This window comes from Pinus tabuliformis, chromosome 7, assembly GCF_031772625.1.
Source record: "Pinus tabuliformis cultivar Carrire ecotype Pingquan chromosome 7, CPIR1, whole genome shotgun sequence".
Taxonomy (NCBI): Eukaryota; Viridiplantae; Streptophyta; class Pinopsida; order Pinales; family Pinaceae; genus Pinus; species Pinus tabuliformis.
The window spans coordinates 76,779,216-76,800,617 of NC_142293.1; the positions used below are offsets into that span (position 1 = coordinate 76,779,216).

Here is a 21,402-nt window from a genome sequence, read left to right on the forward strand (position 1 = left end):
CAAAATTATGGCAACTAGGAAGCATACCATTCACAACTATAAAGACGGAAGTGTTGTTGCCCATAGTCTTCCACAACCTACAAGGTTGACACCACAACAATTGGAAGAAAAAAGAGCAAAAGGGCTTTGTTACAATTGTGATAGCAAATACACAAAAGGTCATAAGTGTGCTGAGAAGAAATTATTCTACATAGATTGTGAAGAGGAAGAAGAAAAGGAGCAAGAAAGGTCAAAAGAAGAGGATATATTCCAGGAACAAAGCCTAGATGAAGAACAAATAAATCCGACCATATCTTGTAATGCATTGGCGGGAATTACCACTCCTCAAACCATCAAGATAGAAGGACAAATCAAGAAGAAAAAGGTAATAGTGTTGATTGATTCAGGAAGCACCCACAATTTTATTCATTGTAGGGTAGCAAAAGAATTGAATTGCTTCCTATATCCAGCACCAGAGTGTCAAGTGATGATTGCAAATGGAGGAACAATAAATTGCTCTGGAAAGTGCCATAATATCAAGCTATCCATGGGAGAATATGTATTGACTAGCCCAATGCTTTCCATTCCAATGGGAGGTGCTGATGTTGTACTAGGAGTCCAATGGCTACAATCCTTGGGTACAATAGCTTTTAATTTTCAAGAACTTTTCATGAAATTTTCTGTGGAAGGAAAGGAAGTTGAATTAAGGGGTATTGCAGGGAAACCAGGAAAGATAATCAGCTCTAATGGTATGACAAAGCTTCTAAAAAAGGAGCAAAGGGTGTAATTGCACAATTATGTTCGCTAGATGTTTCCACATTGGAATCATCTATTTCTCCAGATCTCCAAAAAGTCTGGACAATCATTCCAAGGTATTTGAGACTCCCAAAGGTCTCCCACCTATGCGTGATCATGATCATGCTATTCATCTGATTCCAGGAAGTGTTCCTCCAAACATCAGGCCGTACAGATATCCCTATGTCCAAAAAAGTGAAATTGAACGTATGGTTGCAGAAATGCTAGAGGCTGGTATAATTCAACCGAGTCAAAGTTCTTTCTCTGCTCCAGTAGTATTGGTGCACAAGAAGGATGGATCATGGCGCATGTGTCCGGATTATAGGGAGCTCAACAAGCTCACTATTAAAGATAAGTTCCCCATTCCTGTCATTGATGAATTACTGGATGAATTGCATGGATCAATTTACTTCACCAAGTTGGATCTTCGTTCAGGATATCATCAAATCAGAATGAAGATTGAAGACATTCCGAAAACAGCATTTAGAACTCATGAGGGTCATTATGAATTTTTGGTCATGCCTTTTGGCCTTACCAATGCACCTTCAACATTTCAAGGTTTGATGAATTCAATTTTCAAACCATTCCTTAGAAAATTTGTGTTAGTATTTTTTGATGATATACTATCTACAGCAAGTCTTGGAAGGATCATGTTGAACATGTTGACAGGGTGCTACAACTATTGGAGGAGAAACAATTATATGCAAAAAGATCCAAATGTTTCTTTGGAGTCCAGGAGGTGGAATATTTGGGTCATATTGTATCTCATGAAGGAGTTAAGGTAGACCCTAGCAAAATTAAAGCCATTAAGGAATGGAAAATCCCCACATCCATAAAGCATCTGCGAGGATTTCTTGGGTTGACAGGGTATTATCGCAAGTTTGTTAAGAATTATGGGAGAATAGCAGCACCTCTAACAACATTATTGAAGAAAGATGCATTTTCATGGACTCCGGAAGCAACAAAGGCCTTTGAACATCTTAAAGAGGCAATGTGCCAAGCACCGGTCTTAGCTACACCGGACTTCACAAAAACCTTTATTGTGGAATGTGATGCTTCAGGAAATGGAATTGGTGCTGTTCTAATGCAAGATGAAAGACCCATTGCTTTTGAAAGTCGTCCAATCAAGGGAAAGTTTTTAAGCAAAGCTATTTATGAGAAGGAAATGTTGGCAATACTCCATGCACTTAAGAAATGGCGACCCTACCTAATGGGAAGACACTTCAAGGTAAAAACAGATCATGATAGCCTTAAATACTTTTTAGAACAAAGATTATCCTCTGAAGAGCAACAAAAGTGGGTCACAAAGATGTTGGGTTATGACTTTGAAATCATCTACAAAAAGGGAAGCAAAATGTGGTGGCAGATGCACTCTCAAGAAAGGATGAGGATGTGGAAGCATTGTTGTGCGCCATTTCTATTATCCAACCAGATTGGATAAATGAAGCAAGGGAGGAATGGAAGAATGACGAAGAAGTGTGGGCACTTATTCGAAAGCTACAACAAGATTCCAGTACGTCTGATACATTTAGCTGGAAAAATGATTCGTTATGGTACAAAGATCGCTTATACCTCTGTAAGAATTCCCAGCTAAAACAAAAGATTCTTATGGAATTGCACACTTCTCCCTTAGGAGGGCACTCAGGATTTTTAAAAACTTACCACAGGGTTAAGAAGGAATTTTTTTGGGATGGCCTTAAATCAGATATTCAAAAGTTTGTGGCGGAATGTTTGGTTTGCCAACAAAATAAAGTTGAAACAATTAAGACACCGGGTCTATTACAACCTTTATCCATTCCAAGCCAACGTTGGGAGGAGGTTTCAATGGATTTTATCACAGGTTTACCCAAGTCTGAGGGAAAGAGTGTCATCATGGTGGTAGTTGACAGACTTACCAAGTATGCACACTTTTGTGCATTATCACATCCATTTAAAGCCAGTACAGTTTCTACTGCATTTATGGAAACAATTCAAAAGCTACATGGAAACCCAAAGATTATTGTAAGTGACAGAGATCCCATTTTCACTGGAAATTTTTGGACAGAATTATTTTCTTGTCTTGGTACTCAGTTAGCTCATAGCTCATCTTATCATCCTCAATCTGATGGGCAAACTGAGATAGTAAACAAATGTTTGGAAGGATATCTTCGTTGCTTTGTATCTGATAAACAGACACAATGGGTCAAATGGTTGCCTCTGGCTGAATGGTGGTATAACACTTCCTTCCATACAGCAACAAAAATGACCCCATTTATGGCACTTTATGGGTATCAACCACCATCCATCACATCATATTTAAGAGAAAATTCTAAGGTTCAGGCAGTGGAACATCACATCGAACATCAACAACAAGTCCTCCAACTCTTAAAGGATAACCTCGTGTTGGCACAGAATAGAATGAAACAACAGGCAGATCAACATCGCAGTGAAAGAAGTTTTGATGTAGGTGATTGGGTATTCCTACGGCTACAACCATATAAGCAAATGTCCCTCAAGCAAGCTAAGAAGGATAATAAATTATCACCAAAGTATTATGGTCCGTACAAGGTGTTGCAAAAGATTGGTACTATGGCATACAAATTGGAGCTTCCTGCAGCTTCTCGATTGCACCCAGTTTTCCATGTTTCATGTTTAAAGAAGGTTATAGGCGACAAGCTCCCAGTTCAAACAATATTGCCAGAACTTGACGAGGAAGGAAAAATTATATTGGAACCGGAAGCAGTCACAGAAACAAGAACTCGACAGCTACGAAATCGATCAATTTCAGAGTATCTTATCAAGTGGAAGAACTTATCCGCTGAAGATTCCACATGGGAGGATGAGAATTTTATGCAGAAGTATCCAGAACTACTCAAGCGTTGAGGACAACACTTTTTTGAAGGAGAGGGGCATGTTGGGTCCCTATAATACTAGTGATTACCCCATTACTATTGTAGTTATACCCCTTATTTATATTGTTGTGCCCATGTAGTGCCCATATTGTTACTATTGTGCCCCATAGAATCCCTCTATTGTTATTTTGTGGCTTTATATTATTATTGTTAGGTCGGCTTGATTATATTGTGACCCTTAGACTCCTATATATAGAAAGGAGGTTTTTCATTTGTATCATCCAAGAATTGTTCATTTATGTAATGTAAAGGAGGTTGCCCCCTCGAAGAGGCTGAATTCTAAGGCGTTGATCTTTCTTTTCTATCTTTTCTTGAGCTGGTTTCATAACTGTAATCCAGACCATAATCCACTGTCCCTGCAGGTATCGCAAAATGTGTTTTGCAGCCACCGAGTGAACCTTCCTAGGCTCACAAATAAACTGACTCATCGTGTTGACTGCAAAACAGATATCTGGTCTAGTGTTGACCAAATACATCAAGGAACCAATCAGCTACCTGTATAATGTGGGATCCACCAACTCGGAATCCGAAGCATGAAGCTTCTTCCAGTTGGTGATCATTGGTGGTGATCATTGGTGTTGAAAAAATCAACTTGCTTGAATTTTCTGAGTGAAAAATCAACAATTGTAATTTTTCCTTTTGCTGTCCCAAACTGCCCTTCAACACTGAAGCTCTGATACCATGTAGAAATTTTTGTTTTCCCACCCCGGTTTTCAGTTTCTCCTTATTTCTCCCATATAGTTAAATTCCTTTTCCCATAACCATACATTTAACAAGCTGAAAAAAATAAATTTGCTGAAAACACAAATTCTGGAAATTTTACAGAATGCTGGAAATTGCAGAAATAAAAATCAGCAGTAATAAACAGCCATTAAAACACATTTAAAAACTGAGATTTTTGGTCAATGTGACCCTGGAAAAACCCCCTACAACTCTTGGGGAAAACCAGTTTGAGAGCTCTTCTTTATTTCTGAAAATTTCCTTTTACAGTGAGAAATTTTCAAGAAAAAATCAACAAGCAAATTTACAACTTATCTCTTTTCCCATGCTTCACAGCAAACTGGAAATTACAGCAAACAGGACAGCAATAAATGTTGTATGGTCTCCTCAATTTTCGTGCCCACTTTTAGCATTAAATGTTTTTGTATGGCCCTCGTTTTGCATGCAGAAAAACCAACAAACTGCTCCTCGATTTTTGTGCAAACCTCTCCTCGAAAATCATGCCAAAATCTGTCTTTCACTGTGTGTTGAATCAGCTGTACAAATCTGCTCAACTGCTGCCTTGGAATGTGTGCCAAGCTGTTGTCTCCTTCTCCTCCATGCTCAGAAATCTCTCTTGCTCTCTTACTTTCCTTCTCCCAATCTGCTGATGAAAGAATTGAATCGAATGTAATCTTTTCCTCCTTTTCCTCCCTTAATATAACTCCAAATGACTTTTGGGTGACCCAAGTGACTTTTGGGTGATCTCTAAATCCAATGGCTGAAATAGATTTAGATCAATGGCTGAGATTAAATGCTCATTTAAATCTCACTTTTTATTTTTTAATTCACCCCACTTTAATAAAGACCCACTTAGTCATTTATTTCCAAAGTCACTTTTCCTTTCTAATTTTTCATTGACTTTATAAAAGTCACTTTAAAATTAGAGTTAGTAACTTTATCACTTAAAGTCACTTTTAAATTAGATTTAACTTTATAAAATTATAAAGTCACTTTAAGAGAAAAATTAAATTCTTTTGGACACTTTTCCTTAGGCCAAAGAGCAAAGCCTAAGGGAACCACCTGTCCTCCAGTACCAAATTTCAACAGTAAGGTCCTCTGACCTTATGGTATGGTGCTCAATATTTTGGTTTGAAGGATCTATAATGATGACCACATTTGATTGTGAATCTCTACTGGGGGTATGAAGGACCGTAGTGTATATTTTATTTGTGTCTAAAACAACCCCTTGTATGTATAAAAATATTTGTCTTTCTTCACCTCAAATCAAACCATCTATTTTTTATTTCTAATTCTAATTACAGAATACCTTTTAAATCTTCAATGAAGATGTACATTGGAAAATTTGGATAGCGATCGAGCCAAACTAGTCCTCCTAACAAAGGGGTGACGATCCCACCTATGAGTGAATCTAAGTAACCATTTTGGGTTAGATCTCTAATAGTAGCCCCAAGAAAAAAAAAAATATTCAATCCTTTACCCATAACAGCTCATACTTCTATCCTTATGCATCTTGAATGGAAATAATTTGTGCCATGTTGTCAAGCCTCAGCTTAAAGTTCTTTTAGATTTAACAAAGGTGTAGCTTGAATGGTATCATAATTCTATTGAACTTCGGAAAGACATTCCTTCACAAAAACTCTAGTGGTTTCTTATAGATAAAACACTGAAAAGTCACTATAAACTTGACTAGGGGATATGGATGGATATCTCCATGTTGGATCTTAGGATCTCTATTTCAGAATGGTTTAATGTTTTTGAGCTATAATTTATTAGGTTCTTCTTTTGCAATTTCACGAGCTTCAAGAGACCGACTTTTTAAAGTGCATCAATTATAAGAAAGAAAGATTTGATTGTGTTACCCGAGAAGCATACTTTAATGGTTTTGATATCAATTTTTGTAAGGGCTTCCTCCAATTGAGAATGAAGCTTATGAACGAAAAGAACATTCTCTTTGAAATATAGTATTAATCCATTACTATTTTGTTATAAACTTTAACTGCGGTCAATCTCACATTTTAAACACAGAATATAAAGCATAAATCTTGTCACACTCACATTTATACTCAATGTATAAAGTATCCTCTATGGTACACTCTCGTGTCAAAAATATCGGCCTTTGGTTACTGTGCTCTTGAATATTGGAATGGCCCATCGAATATTGAAGCGTGAGCATACGAATATTGTGATAATACCACTGTAATGAACATTTCGATTCTCCATTACAAATAGAGATGAATGCAAGGTCTGATGTGCGGTTTAAGTGTTCAATCGGTCTGGTCTGTCCACTGTATACGCTAGTCATTTTGTATTGCATTTTATTTTCCTGTCTGCGTGTGTCTGTCGGCATGGCTGCTGAGCTTCTTAGAGCAACGTGGTCGAGCTTAAATAAAGCTACCGAGTCCACAGCAAATGAGAGGAAGAGCCCATCGTCGGCACTGGAGAGGGTGCTGGCGAGCCCTGGCGTCAAGAACCGTAAAGTGACCACACTCCGGTCATCGTCACAGGAAGCGGTGATCGAGATGGCACGGTCCATTATTGACAACGACCGTGTCAACGACCCATTTTACGTGCTGGACCTCACTGTAGTCGTGAATTTGTGGCAGAAATGGAAGGATGCCCTTCCCCGCGTGCAACCCTTCTACGTCGTCAACTGTAATCGGGACCCTGCATTACTGGCGGTGCTGGCGGCGCTCGGCGCCGGTTTCGCCTGTGTCAGCTGGGCAGAGATCAAAGCTATCCTGAAGCTCGGCATCTCGCCCGATAGAATCGTGTATGCGAATCCCTGGAAGGCAGAGCTGCAACTTAAATACACTGCTAACGTCGGAGTGAATTTAACGACGTTCGATTCCGTCGAAGAAGTCGTGAAAATCAAGAAGTTCCACCCGCAGTGCTCGTTGCTGCTTAGGGTAAACGTGCCCAACAACAACGCGGATGGCGCGCGGTGCCTGGTGGGCCGCGGCAAGTACGGAGCCCTGCCCGAGGAAGTCGAGCCGTTGCTGCGGGCAGCGCAGCGGTCGGGCCTGGCCATGGCCGGCGTTTCGTTTCACGTCGACAGTGGTGTGCAGCGCTCTTCCCGACTCTATGCCGCTGCGGTTCGGGTCGCTCGGGGAGTGTTCGACTCGGCTTCCCGGCTCGGGTTGCCGAAACTTGGTATTCTTAACATTGGATGTGGTTTCACGGCGGGATCGGCATTTACAGAGATCGAGGATACCATTCGAATTGCGTTGAAGACGTATTTCCCAGATGAAAAGGCGGTCTCAGTAATCGGTGAACCGGATCGATATTTTGTGGAATCCGCATTTTTCCTGGCCACGAAAGTGATAGGGAAACGGGTGAGAGGGGAAGTGAAGGAGTATTGGATTAACGATGGGGTCTACGGCTCCATGAGTTGCCTTCCCCATGGAAAATCTGAAGTCACTAGGGCGTTACCTCTGGCCTGCAAATCCCACCCTCGTAATATTCACTGTACATGACTGCCCAAGTATCGATCAACTGTGTATGGACAGACCTGTGCAGATGTAGATATTGTCCTCACCAATTGCATGTTGCCAGATGTGGGTGTGGGTGACTGACTTGTTTTTCCCAACATGGGCGCTTACACTAGTGCCACCAGTTCTAATTTTAATGGCTTCACTACTTCTGCTATTCAGACCTACTGTGTTGCCTACATGTCATCTTAGTCCTAATCTATATGTCCAATCTACATCCTTCTGCGCTGCGTTGATACTAGTTAGGTGTTTTGAATTGTATGTACTTAAATGGCTATTGTCTACATGTTTTGAATTAATAGCTTGAGTGAAATGAGGGGAGTGCGCTCATTGCATGGAGAAGTTTGTGTACTTTATATTGGTTGTAAGTTATTTTGATGGAATGTTTACGATTTCTAAGAATATTGGTTGTAGTATGTGATTTCAATGGAATGTTCAAAATTTCTAGAAATATGTTTTCCGGAATGTGTGAGATTAAAAATTTATCATTTATATATATTTAACTTATCAAAATTATTTGAAAATCTCATTTTTAATAGCTCATATTCATTCTTATTGAATCTATAGGCATAAAATTTTATTTTATACTATACTCATTCTTATATATACAACTGGAGTGGGCCTAATAGTTAAGAGTATGTATTTCCTCCTAAAAGGTAGAGTATGTATGTTTTTATAGACTTAGCAGTGAAATCACTCTAAGGAGGTGAGTCCTTTGTTCCAAAAACAAAAAAGGTCTCATACACCAATTTGGTGTCTCCCTTCATGGCGACCTTAAAATTAGATAATAATAATAATAATTGAATCTATACCCACACAATTTTAATACAAAAAATAGTTTGATAGTACACCTTATTATCATCTAATTATACCCAACACGTATATGATATCATTTACAACATTATATCCACATTTTATATATCCATTAGCCTACATCATCTCTTTTTGTAAACAATTTGTCAAATAAATTAGGACTTCACCAAATGTATTTAATATTTTATATTTTCATCATTCAATTTTTATCAAAAAAAACTCTAGGATTTACTTGAGTTTTTGAATCATATTTATGCTTTTATTAATGTTAATATTTTATTTTTATAAATATTTTTTTGTTTGGTCAAGTAACAATGGAGCCTTCAGTTGGCCGAAAAAAAGATTACATATGGTACACGTCTTTACAAGTGTAAAGACCAACGAAACACAGACCGCTGATGATTAACAAACAACATGGTCAACGAAACCCAAAAATTTAGACACTAAAACCTCCAACCATTTTAAAACCCAATATCCATTTGATAAGAACCCAATTGATCCGATGTTCCTCAAAGATATCGCATCGGAAACTTGCGCGACACTTACCCACTTCACGGAGTCGATATAGATTATAAACCATTGGTCTATAAAACTTTGGGTCTGCTCTTAGACTTAACCTCTGACCATTTTAAAACCCGATATCCATTTGATCAAAACCCAATTGATCTGACGGTCCTCAATGATATCACATCGGAAACTTGAGCAACACTTGTACGCTTCACAAAGCCGAGATAGATTACAAATGGTTGGTCTATAAAACTTCGAGTCCGCTCTTAGAATTAACCTCTGACCATTTTAAAACTCGATATCCATTCGATCAAAACCCATTTGATCTGATGATCCTCAATGATATCGCATCAGAAACTTGCACGACACTTACCCACTTCACGAAATCGATATAGATTATAAACCATTGGTCTATAAAACTTCAGGTCCGCTCTTAGACTTAACCTCCGACCATTTAAAGCCCGATATCTATTCGATAGTGAAGGCCATCAAAACCTATGGCTTGCAGCCCTTCAACTAGCATGTTGTTTACCAAAATACTCATCCCCTGTAGTTAGCTATCATGTAAGCATTGACTATGGGTTTGACGGTTAGGATTTACTGTGGCACTTCAACCAGGCTCAAGGAATTCCGCTAGTCTTCATCCTGCTCATTATTCATGGTCTAGAAGTACGCCATGTCTTTGGCTGCCTATCGTTGACAATCATCACACAGTTTACGAGAGGGTATAGAATCCCAGTCCCACCGAATATAGCTTTCCTTACATAGGACTCCTTCATTCACCAGAAAATTAGCTAATATCTTGGCTTTTCTTTGCACATGAACGAAGCTGACAATTCTCAAGGTTCACAAGCGGGAATGAATACACTGAAAGACCTGCCAGAGCCTCCAATGTTTCGACACTTTTCTAGGTGTCGTTCCATTACACATTTTCTTGGCCGCATCAATGACCAATTTAGAGTCAGCTTCAATGATGGCGTTGTGTAAATTTGACTCCATCAGTATTTCAAGGCACTGTTCTAAGGCTATGAGCTCTGCCATGTTATTAGTGGCAGTCCCCAAATGACTGTGAAAGATATCTTTTATGTGCTCCTACTCATCTCTTATGACACCACCAAATCTAGCCATCCCTGGGTTTTCCTTAGAGGCCCTGTCTATATTGATTTTCAAAAAACCATGAGGAGGCTGCTAGATATCTTTACCAGTAGTTGTTTTGCTCACACCCTTGACGGTGCCTTGAGGAACCAGAGAAAGGAGACCCAACTGCAGAAGTATGTGAGCATCGTGGGGCAAAGGAGGGTCCTCACTAATTTTCCACATAAGGGCTCCTATTGTATCCTTGAGCTGTTGTGAAATTTGGACAATGATGTTTTGGGTCGAACATGTTTTGTTCTTGAAAATCCTGCCATTCCGTTCTTTCCAGACATCACATATAATAAAGCATGGAACCATATTCCAATCTTTGTTAATGATTTCATTACTTGAGAAGTCTTTCCTCCAATTCTTCAAAGTGTTGGTGATGTTGAGTCTGTCCCTGTCAGTTTGCCTAAAGACTGAGGCCACCCAATCATACAAGCTAGAGGTGAAGGGGCAGAGATTTAGTAAATTTTCCATTGTCCCCTCCTGTAAGCCACATAGATGGCATTTGGATGGGCCAACAAAGCTCCTTTTCAAAGATTCACCCATATGAAAATTTTCTTTTGGTGAACGAACCACATAAACAACTTGATTTTCATCCATTGCGAGTTCTACCAGAGGTCATTCCAAATCTGATCAGGGTTTGGATAATCAAAACCTAGGGCCATGTGTTTAGCTTCTTTGAGGTTAAAGGTGCCTTCAGTGTTTCAACCCCATCTCAGTTGGTCACAAAAGGATGACACTAAAGTCTTCCTCTACTCCAAGTCAAGAACAAGAGAATCTGCCTGGCCCTTCAAAGGACTCTCTTCACTATAACCAAGATCCTTCCACATTCTCCCTTTACCATTGTCCCTTACCTGATCCCAGAAGTCACTTACCATCAGTAAACCTTTGTTGTCAGTGTCATTTTTGAGAGCATTTAATTCTTCCCTAAACAAATTTGGTTCCTACTGCTAGTTATCCTCCCAAAACCGTGCAAGGTTCCTGGCTCGAATCTCCCAGAAACTATATTGCTGAACAATGGTTCTATTCTCACAAGCAAGGTTCCAAATGTGGGAGCCCTTGATGAACCTTGAAATTTGGATATGATCCCTCTCCTGCCAATTATTTTCAAATTTCTGCTTCCAAAGCTTGGCCCAAGGGGTGGCTGATTCCTTGAGCCACCTCCACCAAAGTTTAGCTCCCGAAACTCTGCTGAGGATTTTAGGGTCATGAAGCCACAAACCACCATGGGCCTTAGGTTTGTAGAGCTTGTCCCAAGCTACCAAATCCCTCTTCTTTTTCTCTTCCCCTTTGCCCCAAAGAAAATATCGTTGAATACTCCTAATTTGTTTCATAACTCCTTTAGGAGCAAGAAGAGCTCAAAGCATGAAAATGGGTATAGCCTGCAAGATAGCCTTTGTAAGCACAAGATGCCCTACCAAATTCAAAGACCTACAGGTCCATTTCCTGACTTTGTCTTGAAGTTTATTAGTTACCGGCTCCCACACTCCCTTGCTCAGAGATTTGTCAGTAAGAGGCATTCCAAGGTACTTGGAATGTAACTGATCCCTTTGAAACCCAAGAATTCTGGTGAGGTTCCTCTGAATAGCAATGTCAGTGTTAAAAAGAACACCTTTGATTTTTCAAGGCTTACCTCTATACCAACAACCAATGCAAAGTCGTTCAAGATTTATTTGAAAGCTCTGGCTTCCTTGACCGTAGGAATGCCCTATAGCATTGTGTCATCAACAAATTGTTGATGAGTAGAAGCAACACCATCCGGGGTAAGTTTCAGACCCTGGATTCTTCCTTTAGAATTTTCCATTTTGATCGCTCTGCCTGGCCCTTCCATCATGAGAACAAAGAGGAAGGGGAAGAGCAGATCCCCTTGCCTAAGACCCCTAGAAGGCATAAAGGTTCTAGAGGGAGATCCGTTAAGCATAATGGAGAAGCTATCCATGGATACAAGGGCCATAACCCATCTTATCTAGTGGTGGTCGAAGCCAATAGCTCTTAGCACTGCCCTAATGTAAGACCAACTTAGATTATCATAAGATTTTGCTAATTCAAGTTGCATGATCATACCAACTTGCTTATTGCTCTTAAGAGAGTGTACCACCTCGTAAGCTTGTATGATGCTGTTGAGAATCTGTCTTCCTTCAACAAATCCAGTTTGATCCTCTGAGATGAGAGTAGGAAGAAGAGGCTTGAGTCTGATAGCGATCACTTTGGAAATAATTTTGTACACCACATTACTTAAGGCTATGGGTCTCAATCTGTCTGGTGTCATAGCTTTTTCCTGGTTTGGAATGAAAGCTATGAAAGAGGCATTAAGAGCTTTCAAAATAATTTTGGATCTTCTAGAGTCTTCCACAACATCAAGGATATCTTGTTTGACTGTTTTCCAGCTAGCTTTGAATAAGTCCACATTGAAGCCATCAGGACCAGGAGCTTTGCCATTTTGCATCTCATTGATAACTTCACTAACCTCCTCTTCAGACAGTGGCCTGTTAATATTGTGGTTGTCTTCCTTGGTTACAAGCTTAGGAATGAACTTAGTGAATTTGTTAATGAACCGAGATCAATTGACTAGAGGCTCCTTTGCTATGCTAAGGAAGTGTTCAACTAGGACAGATTCCATTTCATTGTGAGAGACGAGCTCTTTCCCTTGAGAGTCTTTAAGTTTTTAAATTCTGTTATGAGATCTATGATCCAAGGTTGATCTATGAAAAAACTTTGTGTTTCTTTCTCCTTCTCTAATCCACTGCACCCTCGATTTCTATCTCCAAAAAATCTCCTCTTGTATGCACCAATCATCCCATTCGTTCTGAAGAGAGTTAGCCTGAATTTTTTGTTCCTTGGTAAAACCTTTTGAGATGATGATCTAATTAATCTCCTAGAGTTTCTACTCAACTTCTCTTTTGGCTTTAAAAATATTGCAAACTCTTTTTTGTTCCAATCTTTAAGCCTAGATTTGATGTGTTTAAGTCTCTGTTGCAACATGAACATTCTAGTGCCTTGAACGGGCATATATTTCGCCCACCATTTGTCAATATTGCTAGTGAATTTAGCGTGAGAGAACCAGACATTTTCAAACCTAAAAGGTCGGTTCCTCAGTGTACCCATGATAGTATCTTCAAGCTAGATAGGCTAGTGGTCCGAGCCTCCGAAGGGAAGGATTAAAGATGACATATCAAGGCCTGTGAGAAGGAGGTCCTCTGAGATTATGAATCTATATAGTTTAGAAGCGACTTGAGAAGCCCCTCCCCTCTTATTATTCCAAGTAAAAGTATCATTTACTGTTTCGGTGTCTACTAGCCCCATGTTATTCATGAAGTTCTGGAAGGAAATGGAGTCTCTACCTTATTTTCTGGTACCGCCTTTTGTCTCTGTAAGAGATCTGATCATATTGAAATCCCTAACCAGAATCCAGGGAATATGAGGATATCTCTCTCTCAACTTCTCAAGGGAGGTGAGAAGCTTAAGTTTGTCTTCTAGTTTTTGAGGACCGTAGACATTAGTGATCATGTAGACCTCCTTTTCTCCGAAAGGTTGAATCCACAACGATAGAAAGTTCCTAGAAGCTTCAGCATCTAGGATTCCATGTTTTTGAGGATCCCATAGAGTAAGAATCCCAACCACCGAGTTATCCTCTTTAACCTCTAGATACTCATACCTGATTAACCATTTGCTGTGTATCTCTCTCATCTTGTCCATCGAACATTTTGTTTCCTGAATAAAAACCATATCTGATTTTTCTTCTTTCATTCTACTGCTAAGAGTTCTTTGTTTCCTTTTACTTCCTAGATGCCTAATGTTCCAAGTTGTTAGCCTCATTAAGAAAGGTTTGTAAAGGAGTAACTGGTAAGATGCCTCATCTTACTTGAGTTAATTATAAGTTTCCCACATTTGGTCAGCAGCTCATTCTGTTTTTTTCTTCCTCTTTTCCTACCCGGTTTCTTGGAAGAATGCATCAGTGTATCCTCCATCATTTTCACTCCCATATTCTCCTGGCTATCCTGGTTTATTTTGACTCCAAAACACTTCATTTTTTACCTCTAGAGGAAGAGCTGTTGAACCCTATCAAACTCCTCTTTTGGTAGAGAGTCTACCCCTTTGGTGATTCCCTGCTCCAGAAACTTTTCTAGATCTAAATTCTCCATCTCTAGGATCTCCGACAGTTCATGGTCTTCTGTTCTAGCCTCCCTTGGGGTCATCCCATGGTCCCTACTAAGCTCCATAATGCTCGGCATATCATCCCTTTGTTTGTTGTTTTCTAGTATATCCTCCATATTAGTATCCCTTTCCTTCTTAGTGGGAATATTCTCTGATTCCTAGTTTGTCCCATTGTTTTCGACTTCTTCTTCTCAGATCTTGAAACTATTGTGACTCGGTTGTCTATCTTCACTAATTTTCTTTTTTTGTGCCGCTTTCTTCCTTTCTGTTTACCCCCAACCATAGTAAAACCTTCGGGATCCTTGCTTGTAGTGGCTTTCGTATTTCTCTCCAACTTGTTCAATAGGCAGTCCTTGTATAGGTGCCTGTGTTCATGGCACTTATGGCACCTAAATGGGATGTGTTCATAGTCCACTGCATGCACCCATTCCTCATCATACACTTCTAAAATGATTGCATCTGGAACTGCCCCAGATAAGTCCATTTCCACACATATTCGGGCGAAGGAAGCATATTTTCCTCTTAGAGTAACATCTGAGATCTTTATAAAATGCCCTAGCTTGTTGTCGATAGCCTTTATAGACTCTGACAACCAATAATCTAAACGAAGGGAATAAAGTCTTACCATACCGACACCAAGGTGAAATTTTGTCATTCTGGGACAAATTTCATTACCCATGGTCTCATATAAAGGCCTGTAGAAGCGTAAAAATAGGGTCCTCCCTCGAACACTCTATCTTTATCATCTAAGCTTGTGAACACCACCGTGAAGAAGCCCTTGGACCTAAGGTGAACATCAATTCCCCCTTTGGTTTTCAGTGGTTTCTTATCCATGCTTGCAAAGCCTTCCCCATCAGCCAAATCCACATAAACTTACACATAACAGCATATTCTGACATGTGGTATCTGTGTACCTGCAGCGCGGGGTCACTTAAAATGACTCGAGGAATAGTGGTCGACTTGGGTTTACAGGCCACTGATGTACTCATAGGAGCACCTTCTAGACTGTTAAACTCTGTCATCTTCTCCTTACTAGCTTCGTTGTGATTCTCTTCACATCCTTAAGGTTGATAGTTTCCAATTTTTCTGTATTCTTAGCCTCTGTTACTACCTCCCTTGGTTTCTTGAAGTGATGTGATCCAACTCCATTTCTTCTATCCACAACCACTTGACTGTAAGAGGGAGCTGATCTCCCTCCTCCGCGCCCCGCCATGGTGACCAGCGACAAAACCCTAAAGAAAAACCTTGATATGCTTCAATCTCTCCTCTGCATTCCATGCAAGAAAATTCTTCAGAAGCATAGTTTACTTGCAAAGCTACAAAAAATCAATTAATTAGAGAGTGATTGCAGTTGGTGTGTGAATCTCATCAAAACTATAATGTATTCAAGAGGTAGCGGAGAAATGATTGCAGAAGGACTTCAAAAACCAAAAATTTTACACTACTCAGAAATTTTACAATTTTCCTCTTAACCCTATTGATTGATGTTTATTTTTATAAATATTAACAATCATATTTTTATTTAATTAAATTTTACAAAATTTAAAATTAAAAAAAATTATATTAATAAATAATATTTTTTATATTTTTATTAATTATATTAATAAATTTATGAATTTATCAAACATATTTATAATATATATATATATATATATATATTTAAAATTTGTATATAAAATATTTCAATATTAATATATAAAATATTATAATATTTATTATTGTTAAAATATTTGAATATTAATTTTTTATATTTAAATAAAATATTTTAAATTTAAAAAGAAATTATGGTTAAAATATTTAAATAATTTTCTTTGTAAAATCACAACAGTGTGTAATTCTTTCTGTAGTTAAAAGAAGGTTCACATATATTGGTCTAGATAATAAGAAAAATAAAATTAATATAAATGCATTTAATTTGAAAAAAAAGTTTTGATTTTCTTAAATAGATAACTAATTCAAAATTTAAATAAATTTACCATTATATTTTTATTAAATTATTATTAATAATTATTTTGTTTATATTAATTTTATATTTTCCTTAAATTATTTTAAATTTATTTACATATTTTATATTCTTACTCCTTCTTTCATTTATTTTATTTAAATAAATATTTAATAAATTTATATAAACAAAAATTAAATTTGTTTATAAAATTTATATCACTCCATTTTGATCGTATAAATTTTAATGGATATAATTTTAATTTATCCAATATAACATTTAATAAACCATTTTGATTGTATAAATTTTGATAAATATAATTTTAGTTTATCCAATATAACATTTAATAAACCTATAGAAAAAGATATTCACAGATTTCATGTCCTTTATCACTCTATTTTGATACGCAATTTGTAATGTTTTCATGTCCTTTATCGCTCTATTCTGATAGGTCATTTGTAATGTTTGTTAGTGGAAGGCAGTGCAAGTTTAAATGTGAGTGGATGTAGAACCGTTTGTCCTTTATCACTTTATTCTGATAGGCAATTTGTAATGTTTTCATGTCCTTTATCACTCTATTCTGATAGGCCATTTGTAATGTATGTTAGTGGAGGGCATTGTAAGTTTAAATGTCAGTGGATGTAGAATCTTTTGTCCTTTATCACTCTATTTTGATAAGTAATTTTAGGGTTTTCATCTCCTTTATCACTCTATTCTGATAGGCCATTTGCAATGTTCGCTAGTGGAGGGTAGTACAAGTTTAAATGTCAATGGATGTAGAACCTTTTGTCTTTTATCACTCCATTCTGAGAGGCAATTTGTAATGTTTTCATGTTTTTATCACTTTATTTTGATAAGCCATTTGTAACGTTTGTTAGTGGAGGGAACTGCAAATTTAAATGTCAGTGGATAGAGAAACTTTTGTATCTCGATAAAAATGTTTGATTTTAAAACATAAAAATTTAATATATATTTCATAAATAAAATCTATTTAATTATAATTAAATAATTTTTTATAAAATACGTGATAGTACTATAAAGGTCAATAAAAATATTTTTGAGGATTATGAATAATTAAATTATAATTTTTTTTATAAAAAGAATATTATTAAGTTTATGGAAAGAGAAAGAGCTAGAGGAAATATATATGATTAATATAGTTTCGGGAAGCTATTTAAATTTATGTTGAATTTGAAGATCAATAGTATAATAAATATATTAAACATATGTAAATATATAATGTAGAAAAAGTGACTGCATTTTCTATCATAATAATTTGGAAATGCACCATGCTAATTATACTATTAGAATAGTAATTTGGAAATGCTCCATGCTAGTTAGATTATGAAATGCCTCGTGCTAATTATATTATTGTAATAATCGAAACATTTAGCAAAGAGATACTGAAAATGTGACAGAGAATTAGATGGATATAAAACATTTAGCGAGGAGATACTGGAAATATGATCGAGAATAAGATGGATATAAAGAAGGATGGCAACGTGTTTGTCTTACAAAGCAGATGACTTTCAAAGATTTTTCAGGTGGATATAGAAAAGGATGGCACCAAGTTTATTTTAGTTTATATCGGACAAGGATCCACTCACTCAATTTTTGGAATTTAATTACAACTGCAACATAAAGAGCTGGACAAAAAAAAATCTGATTTGTTGTAGATATTCCAGACTGTTGGATGCCTCAAAGTTGTGCTTGATATTTTGCACATTACTGTGCATTAAATTTTAAGAATTAAATTCCCCTGCAACAACTGACTTCATTTCTTCAAAAGGCATCACCGCTTGCTACATTCAATACCGAGATAAGTTTTAGAATATATTTTTATTATTTTATTGTTTAAAGTCAAATATGTTTTTAACATATAAATGTAATGAACAACAGTTTTTTTTCATGTTAGAAGAATGTTAGAGAGTTTGAGAAATAGAAAAAGACAGAGAAGAAGGCAGAGCAAAGAAAACAGCAAGAAAACAGAGTCGCTGTGTTTTGGAGCAGTAATGCATTCTACAGGTTGTTTCAGCAACTGTCTGTGTGTGTGTTTCAGCAACAGACTGTGTGGCTGAAACTGGTGTTTCAGCAACTGTGTGCTAGATACTGAAACACGAATCTGTGTTAAAAACAGAGTTTGTAAAAACAGATTATGGAGTTATTAGTTATTCCAGAAGTGTAGTTCTGAAGAAGTTTGCAATTTTTATTGTCATTTTTATGGTTAATAAAGACAGAGCTTTTCTCCATATATTCTTTGTCCAGATTTCTCTCATTTATTTGTGTTGAGTTGAGGAACTTTGCTTCCTCTGTTTTGTTCGAAATTATCAGAAATTTCCAACATGTTATCAAAGCTGGTCTAGGCACTCAGTGAGTCAAAAACAAAGTCTGTTTTTTCACTGTAGGAGCTGTAAGAAGCTTATTGAGTAGATTTTCTCTAGCAGAGAAAGTTTGTTGCTTGTTTTTAATTATACAATCAGTATCTCTTCTTTACTTATACAGGTTAAGATGGCAGATGCTGGAACTGGTTTGAAAAATTCCCAACTGCCACAGTTTAATGGGAAGAATCACAGTTATTGGTCCATAACAATGAAAACATTGTTTGCTTCTCAAGGAATATGGGAGCTGGTTGAAACTGGTTATGTTGAACCTGCAAATGCAATAGCATTGGCTGCTTGGACAGTAGCAGAAAGAGACCAGTTGAAGAGCGACAGGAAGAAAGATGCCAAAGCCCTCTTTTTTCTCTTCCAATCAGTACATGAAAGTGTTTTTCCATGGATTATAGCAGCAACAAAATCTAAGGAGGCATGGGATATTCTCAAACTGCCTATCAAGGCATGGAGAAGGTGAAGACTGCAAAGTTTCAGATGTTAAGGAGAGACTTTGAAACACTCAGCATGAAGGAATCTGATACAATAGATTCATTCTTCACTAAGGTTATTGGGTTGATAACCCAGACAAGATCTCATGGTGAGATTCTTGACGAAAGAAGGATTGTAGAGAAGATCCTGAGAATTTTACCCTCAAGGTTTGAATCTATTGTGGTAGCAATAGAAGAAACAAAGGATATCTCACAGTTCACAGTAGATGAACTGAGTGCTTCTCTTATGTCTCATGAACACACACTGAGTAGAGGAATAGAGTCCTCTTTTGAACAAGCATTCAAGACTCAGATGTCTTTTGGCCAAGGAAAAGGTCGAGGCAAAGAAAATAATAGAGGTTGTAGAAGAAGCCAAAAAAAAGGCAGAAATAATCTTGCAAGCACAAGCGGAATGAACTGCAATCAAAACCAAGAGGAAGGTTCAAGTAAACAACAAGCTCACGGAGAAAAGTATGACAAATCCCAAGTCGAATGTCATTATTGTAAGAAATATGGGCACTATGCCAATGAATGTAGGAAAAAACAAAATGACATGAATAGTAGGCAGAATGCTAATTTTGCAAATGAAGAAGATAAGAATCCAAAGACTGTGTTGTTAATATGTAACATTGCACAAGACAAACAAGAAGATTTTTGGTTCTTAGACTCAGGTTGTAGTAATCACATGACTGGAAATATTGCAATGTTTGCCAATCTGGATGAAAATGTGAAATCTGAGGTAACAACAGGAACTGATAGTAAGATATCTGTCAAGGGTAAGGGCAGAGTCTGTATCCGAGCAAGAAATGGAGATGATTGTGCGAGAGGTATACTATGTACCTGGTCTGAAATGTAATCTTTTGAGCATTGGGCAGCTCATTGACAAAGATTACAATGTGTTCTTCAAAGATGATATGTGTACAATCAGAGACATACCTCCAAGTAAGAAGATCATTGCACACGTGTAGATGACCATCAATAGAATGTTTCCTCTCAAGCTTAGGGTTGATTTGAAGGAAGGAAGAACTATTGCAGTTGTACCACAAGAAGTCTTTCAGGAACAAGTGAAAGATGAGAATTGGTTGTGGCCCTTGAGATTTGGACATCTCAATTTCGGAGGCTTGAATCTGTTGCATAGAAAGGGAATGGTAAAGGGATTGCCATTGATCGAGAAACCAGACAGCCTTTGTGAAGGCTGCATCTTGGGCAAGCAACACAAAGAAAGCTTTCTAGCAAGACAGAGTATAAGGGCAAAATCACCCTTGGAAATTGTTCACTCTGATGTGTGTGGATCAATGCAAATACTATCATTTTCCGGAAATAAATATGTTTTAACTTTCATTGATGATTACACCAGAAAGACATGGGTGTATATGCTGAAACAGAAGAGTGAAGTGTTTGAGAAATTCTGCCACTTCAAAACTCTTGCTCAGAAGTAGTGTGGGCAATATATCAAAGTGCTCAGAACAGATAGAGGAGGAGAGTACATCTCCAAAGACTTTCTGCGTTTTTGCAGAGAGAATAGCATACAAAAGCAGTTCACCACGAGGTATACACCTCAGCAAAACGGTGTTGTCGAAAGGAAGAATATGACCATTCTTGACATGGTCAGAAGTATGCTGAAAGAAAAACACTTGCCACATGAGTATTGGGCAAAAGCTGTCACTTGCACAGTTTACATCTTGAATAGATGCCCAACTAAACGTGTAATTAACAAAATACCAAAAGAAGCATGGTGTGGTAAAAAACAAACTGTCACTCACATGAGAGTATTCAGTTGTGTAGCATATGCACATGTACCGGATCAGCTAAGGAAGAAGCTTGACAGTAAGGGGGAGAAGTGTGTCTTTATTGGCTATTATGATGAGTCAAAATCATACAAACTCTATAACCCATCCACCAAGAAATTGATAGTAAGCAGAGATGTGTAGTTCATTGAAGATGAAGCTTGGGATGGAAGCTTAGAGAAGACAATGAATGTGAAGACAATTGTGTCGCACGAAGAAGAAGAGGAAGGGACAACACCAAATAATCCTTCCTTGGTGGCTCCTCCTCCACCACAGGGAGTACAACAAACCACACCACAAGTTGGAATTCGAACAGCCTTGA

At 37.6% G+C, this 21,402-nt stretch overlaps 1 pseudogene; it reads left to right on the forward strand.

The window, feature by feature from the left end:
- Positions 1-6,656: 6,656 nt before the first annotated feature.
- Positions 6,657-8,291, forward strand: LOC149245273 (ornithine decarboxylase pseudogene; annotated as a pseudogene).
- The last annotated feature ends 13,111 nt before the right edge of the window (positions 8,292-21,402 follow it).